The sequence below is a fragment of the Miniopterus natalensis genome, chromosome 2 (genome assembly GCF_054644295.1).
Source record: "Miniopterus natalensis isolate mMinNat1 chromosome 2, mMinNat1.hap1, whole genome shotgun sequence".
NCBI lineage: Eukaryota > Metazoa > Chordata > Mammalia > Chiroptera > Miniopteridae > Miniopterus > Miniopterus natalensis.
Window position 1 is genome coordinate 180,312,934 of NC_142082.1, and position 6,389 is coordinate 180,319,322.

Genomic DNA, 6,389 nt, shown 5'->3' on the forward strand with positions numbered 1-6,389 from the left:
ATTCTGTGAGAAGACCTGCAATTGTGGCTTCTGTCTGGCTTATCAGGGAAGGCTTCAGGGAGGAGGTGATGGCTGAGCTGGGCCTTGAAGCCTGTGTAGGATTTGGAACAGTAGCGATAAGCATTTCAGGGGCAAGGGACAGTGAGACCTAACCTGTAGCACAGAGACTGAGGGTCAGGGGGATGGGGTTTAGTCCCAGCTTCCCCTCTAAGTGCCTCTACCACCTCAGATGAGCACATCCCCTTCTTGGTCTCCAGTCTCCCCTCCTGGGTAGCATGTGGTCTTTTCTATTCTGGCGGAGTTAGTGGAAGGGTTGTTTGGTTTGGGGTAAGCAAGCCCACTTGCCCAGTCCCGGATGGATTTTCCAGAATGTGTCTATGTATATGTGGGCAGCAGCATGGTCTGTAGAGAAAGGCTTGGGATAGCTGAACTATCCTCAGACATAGCTGGGGTTCCAGGGGACCAGGCCTCATCTAGGCAGGCTGAGGCTCAGAGCGTCCTAGCACGCTCAGGATGTGCCTCTGGCCCAGCGAGGACAGAGGAGAGCAGCAAAGCAGCTGCAACTTCTGCCACTCAAGCCTCCCACAGGCCTCCTGCTGCTCCTAGGCACCAGCTCCCAAGGTCCCACAATGCTCCTCTTGTCCACAGCTCTGCCAGGCTGCCCCCCAGGGAGCAGCTCAGAGCCAGGGCCTGAACAAGGCTCTGAATCCTGGGGCACAGTGGTCAGACCCACATGGAAATGGAACCTGGAGAATCCTAGAATCTGGCAGTCAGGAAAGCTTAAAAAACCAAAATCCTAGAATTAGACAACCTCAGCACCTGAGGCTCCAGGTGGCCTGAACTGGACAGATGGCCCAGTTCACAAAGTCCTGCTCCCTCGTCTTTTATTTCATTATAAAGTTATACTCGCTCCACCTGTCTCATTCTCATCTTGCAATGAACTGCCCGTGGCCCTGGTGCTGTGTGGACAAATTTCCTCTTGTTCATTGGGGCTGGTTTATTTTAAGACTGGAGCCTGGCCCTGGCTGGGTTGCTCAGTTGGTGGAGCATCATCCCGTGTACCAAAGGTTGTGGTTTTGATTCCTGGTCAGGGCACATACCTAGGTTGCAGGTTCAATCCCTTGAGGGGGCTGAGGCAGCTGGTCGATTTTTTTCTCTCTCTCTTTCCTTTTCTCTCTCTCTCAAAAGACAACAAAAAAACCCTAGAGCCTGATTTGCTTCTAGCAACATTGAACCACAAACAATGTGTATTGGTATGAGAAAGTGAAAATGACTTTTTTTTTCAAGTGACTGGTTAACAGAATGACAGAGCAAGAGATTAAAGATGAATTAGTAACAGATACTGTGTTTCCACTTCTTTTTGGCACCTAGAGTAAAATACGCAGAGCAGAAAGTAGAATTGTCAGGATCGGGGGGAGGGAAATTAGGAATGAGTGCCAATGGGTATAGAGTTTTGGGGGCAATGAAAATGTTCTAAATGAGAGAGTGGTAATGGTTGCACAACTCTGCGAATATACTAAAAACCACTGAACTGTATACTTTAAAAGAGTGAATTTTATGGTATGTGAATTATTTTTAGAAGTTATCTGTTTTTATAAATTCAGATTGTAGTGACTTGTAAAAAATGAGTCTGCCGTACCCACCAGTCTCAGCCCCAAAGTTAACTACTGCCAGCATTTGGGCAGGTATCCTTTCTTCCTGACGATTTAAAATGCCATATACAGCCTGGCCGGGCGTGGCTCAGCGGTTGAGCATCGACCTAGGATCCAGGCGATCAGGGTTCGATTCCCGGTCAGGGCACATGCCCAGGTTGCGGGCTGCAGCTGATCAGTGACTCTCTCATCATTGATGTTTCTAGCCCTCTCTCTCCCTCTCCTTTCCTCTCTCTGAAATCAATAAAGATATATTTTTAAAAAATAAAAAATAAAATGCCATATACAGCCCAGCTGGCATGGCTCAGCAGTTGAGCATCAACCTGTGATCCAGGAGATCTCGGTTCGATTCCCGGTCAGGGCACATGCTCAATCTCTAATTGAGCCCAGGGTTGTGGGCTCAATCTCTAATAGGGGGCGTGCATGAGGCAGCCAATCAATGACTCTCTCTCATCACTGATGTTTCTATCTCTCTCCTCTCCCTCTCCCTTCCTTTCTCTGAAATCAATGAAGACATATTTAAACTAAAATGCCATATACATGCACATGTAAGTGTTTATATACAAAAATATATAATATATAGATACATAATATTGTTTTGCAAAAATGGGTTCCTTTAATGCCTGTTATTCTGCAGCTTGCTCTTTCACTTCTTTTAATAGTGTATTTCCATGACATTCTTTTTAATGGTCGTGTGTGTTTCTGTTGTCTAGCTATGCTGAAACATGTTCAACTCGGTCCCTTACTAATGAACATTTAGTTTGTTCCCAGTGCTTTGCTGTGAACAAACAATGAACATCTTTGTATGTACATCTCAGGGCCCCTGGGATAGTATTTCTGGAGAACAAAATCCTAGAAACAGGCCTGTTGCTTGATGGGGAGGGCAAATCCCTACATTTTATAGATGTTGGCATTAAATCTTGGACAGGTGACATCCTTGTTCAGGGCCTTCCAGCAAGTCCATGGCATAGAGAGTGGGTGGTGTGTGAAATGGGGCCAGCCAGGTGATGCCTCCCACTCCAAGCACCACACATGCACACATGGACCTCTGGCCCTGAGAGAAAAGCAGCCCACTGAGCCCACCCGCCTCTGGACAGATGCGGAATCAGGTGGACTCGCAGCCAGAGATTCTCAGTAGAGTGACGAAATTCATTTTCCCCACAGCCTCTCCAGGTGCCCTCCATGGCAGTTCCTCTCCCTTTTATCTTTCTGGAATTACCTTGAGACCGGTGTGAAAATAAATGTAAACCGGAGGTCCTGGTATTCATTCACTCGTTCATCCCCAGTGCTCATTGTCTGTTAACTTCTCCCACCCCATGATCTTGTGTTTTTTTTTGTCCAGCCTCTGCACCTCCCCCCTTCACAGGTGACCTCCAGAGCAGGCTGGCAGGAAGAATGGTAAGTGGAAAGCTGGCACCTTGACCCAAACTAGTCAGGGGCCTCCTCTGGATGCCTGCTGTTCCATGGGCTTCCTTTTTCCTTGCTCCCCTTGTCATGCTGGACAAAAAGTGGCGAGGAGTCTGCCTCGATTCCAGACTAGCCAGCACTTTCCTGCCAGGATCCTGCCCGCTCCTGGGACACCTGCAGCTGTTACAAAGGCCACCAGTCTGTTCCCATTTCTTTTTTTTCTTTTTTTTTAATCCTCACTGGAGGATATTTTTCCATTGCTTTTCAGAGAGAGTGGAATGGAGGGAGGGAGGAACATGGATGTGAGAGAGATGCATTGATTGGTTGCCTCCCACACGCTCCTCCACTGGGGCCGGGGATCGAGCCTGCAGCTGAGGTATGTGTCCCTGGCTGGAATCGAACCCGGGACCCTTCAGTCCGAGAGTCCATGCTCCAACCACTGAGCCACACTGGCCAGGGCTGTTCCCAACCCTTTAGAGCACCTCTCACCATCTAAAGTAATCGTCATTGATTTGTTTACTGTTCATCTTCCCAATTAGAATGTTAATTCCATGAGGACAGGACCCCTGTCTTGTTCACCCCATCTCCCCTTGGGCTCATATGCTCAGCAAGTATTTGTTGAATCCATGTTTTGCCATAAATGCCTGCACCAGGTCTGGAAGGCTAAGTTTCAAACTGACAACCATAGTTACTTCTTAGGAGGGAACTGGGATTGAGGGTGACAGTCAAGCAGGAACTTTAGCTTTATTTTTAATTTTTTGATAATGAGAATGTATTCACTTCTAAATTGATAGTGAAAAAATAAAAATAAAAGCACTGCATGAAGGACCCAAAGCCCTTTGTCCTAATCCTGAAATTATGGCATGATTGGGCCAGTGACCTGACTTGCCCAGCCGCCTGTGGCTTCTGACCTCACCTGTAAACACAGTCTCTCCTCCTACCTGAATCCGGATTTACAGTCTACGCAGCATTTTTCCACCCATTATCTCACCTGATTACCCACAGCCCGGGAACATAGGCAAACAAAGATTATTATCGTGATTTTACAGGGTAGGAAATTGGGGTTCACAGAGGTGAGTTGTCTGGCCTGTGGTCATGCAGGCCCTCACTTCCTATCATAGTGAGCTGACTCTAGTAATTTTATAAAATCCACAAATGGCTAATGGGGGCCCAGAGGGCTGTGCCGTGTAAGCTGTTATGGCAATGGGATCAAGGTCAGACTGGGAGCTATCTTCGGTGACCTGAAGTGAGCCCTAAGTGAGCCTGAAGTGAGCTGGTAAGGACAGGGTTTTAGTGAGAGAGTCCTAGTGGACTCTGAAGACCAAGGTGGGTGCCGGTATAGGGGTCCTGAGGCGATGTCCCAGATATAATGAGGCACCTGGAACCCTCCTTTCCTGGAGCTGCTTTCCCAGAGAGGACAGGGGAGGTAGGCTGGTTAAGGGCCAGGAGGGCTGGCGAGGCAGCCTGGCCCTAGGTAACCTGAGAGTCCACATTCTGGGCCTAGGTGGTAGCCTTCCAGCCTCAGACAGATCCAGGCTGTGAGGTTGGCAAATTGGGGTCCCCTGCCCTGGGTCATCATGGTATCCTGGGCTGGGACTCAAGTGGATCTTTCAGGAGGTGAGATTCCCCAAGTCAGCCTCTCTGCTTGATAATTTACTCGAGGCCCAGGAGACAAGCTTGGTACGAAACGGTTTCAATCCATTTACCACATGTTTACCAGGTACCAGGTATCAATAGTATTTATGAATGATGACTGAAGGGGCAGGCACATCCTAATCCCCTTAGCCACCTTGTAAAGAAGAAATTTCCCCCCTCGCCGGTGTGGTGCAGTTGGTTGAGCATGGTCCTGTGTACCGAAGGGTCGCCAGCTGGATTCTTGGTCAGGGTACATACCCGGGTTGTGGGTTTGATCTCTGGTTGGGGTGTGTGTAGGAGGCAACCAATCGATGTTTCTCTTACACATCAATGTTTTGTTCTCTCTCTCTCCCTCTAAAAGATAAAATTTTAAAAACCATTTTTAAAAAAAAAGAAATTATTCTCGTTTTTAAGATGTAGAAACTGAGGTTCAGGGTGGTTCAAGATCACATGGCTGGGTGATCAGGAAAAGCCAGGATTTGAGCCTGGGTCAAAATGACTCCCAAATCCTGCTTCTTTCCATTCCCCAGCCCCACCTCACCCCAGGGCTGAGGGGTGACACAGATGACTAAGACCCTGCTCCTTCTGTTGGGTGGGTGGTGTAGCCACAGACCTATCCTAGCTGACTAGCGCACTAGTCAAAGTGACATCAGGCCATGAGCCGGCAGCCAGCCAGGGGAAGGCTGATTCATCTCTTGGAGGAGAGGCCTCTGGGGAGGGGTCCCTGGCCCATGTCTTGAACGGGGAGCAGATGGAGAACCATTCCAGGCCAGGCCCCTAGTGTCCTGCCAGACAAGGGCCTGTTTCCCACAGGTCCTTCCTCTAGGGTCCCAACTCCCCCCCCCCCCCCAATTAGGGCAGGAGAGGAGCCCCAGTGGGGAGAGGGGTGACCCCCGAGCCTACACAGAGGGTGAGAATCCTGCAGGGCAGGTGGTCAGGCCCAGTGCATCACTGAGAGGACACCCGGACTGATGGTGGTGGTGGGGAGCATGGTCTCCCCTGGCTGGCTACGGCAGGGGTGTTTTGGAATGGTGCGACAGGGTGAAGGTGCCATGTGGGGGTGCTTTGGAGTCTGCAGGGGAATTACCCGATTGGCCTGAGATGGGGGAAGCCTCCCCAAAGTTTCAGGTGGGTTTACCGACATCAGTGTGGAGGATTTGCAGGTCCTTAGGCCAAAGAGTGGGAAGGACTGAGGATGGGAGAGAGAGGAGAGTTCCCGGTGGGCAGCGTGGTGGAGGTGGCGGGGTGGAGGAAGTCACTGTGGGGAGGGGCTAGGTACGGGTGGGTGAGGGGTTCAGGGGCTGTCCCCGAGTTCTTCGAGGGGTCGCCCCGTGAGAGGGGTGACTGGGGGTCCCTGAGGAGAGGCGGTGGGTGTCAGGCGGGCGGCGAGGGGGTGTCCGCGTTTGGGGGCGGAGCCGCCGCTGGGTGGGGCGCCAGGCCGCCGCCCCCTCCCCGCTCCCCGGCGGCGGGCGGGGACCGAGGCCAGCGGGACGCGGGCGCCCGCGGCCGGCCCACGGCGAGGGGAGCGGGTGGCGGCGAGTGGGCGGCGGCCGGCCAGGCGGGTCCGGGCAGGTCCGGGCGGGGAGCAGGCAGCCGAGCGGGCCGCGCGGGAGCCGCAGCCGCAGCCGCGGCCGGAGCGAGGACACCAGGCCGCGGCCCCGCCTTCTCCCCGCCCCGCGCCCGCCGCCCGGCGCC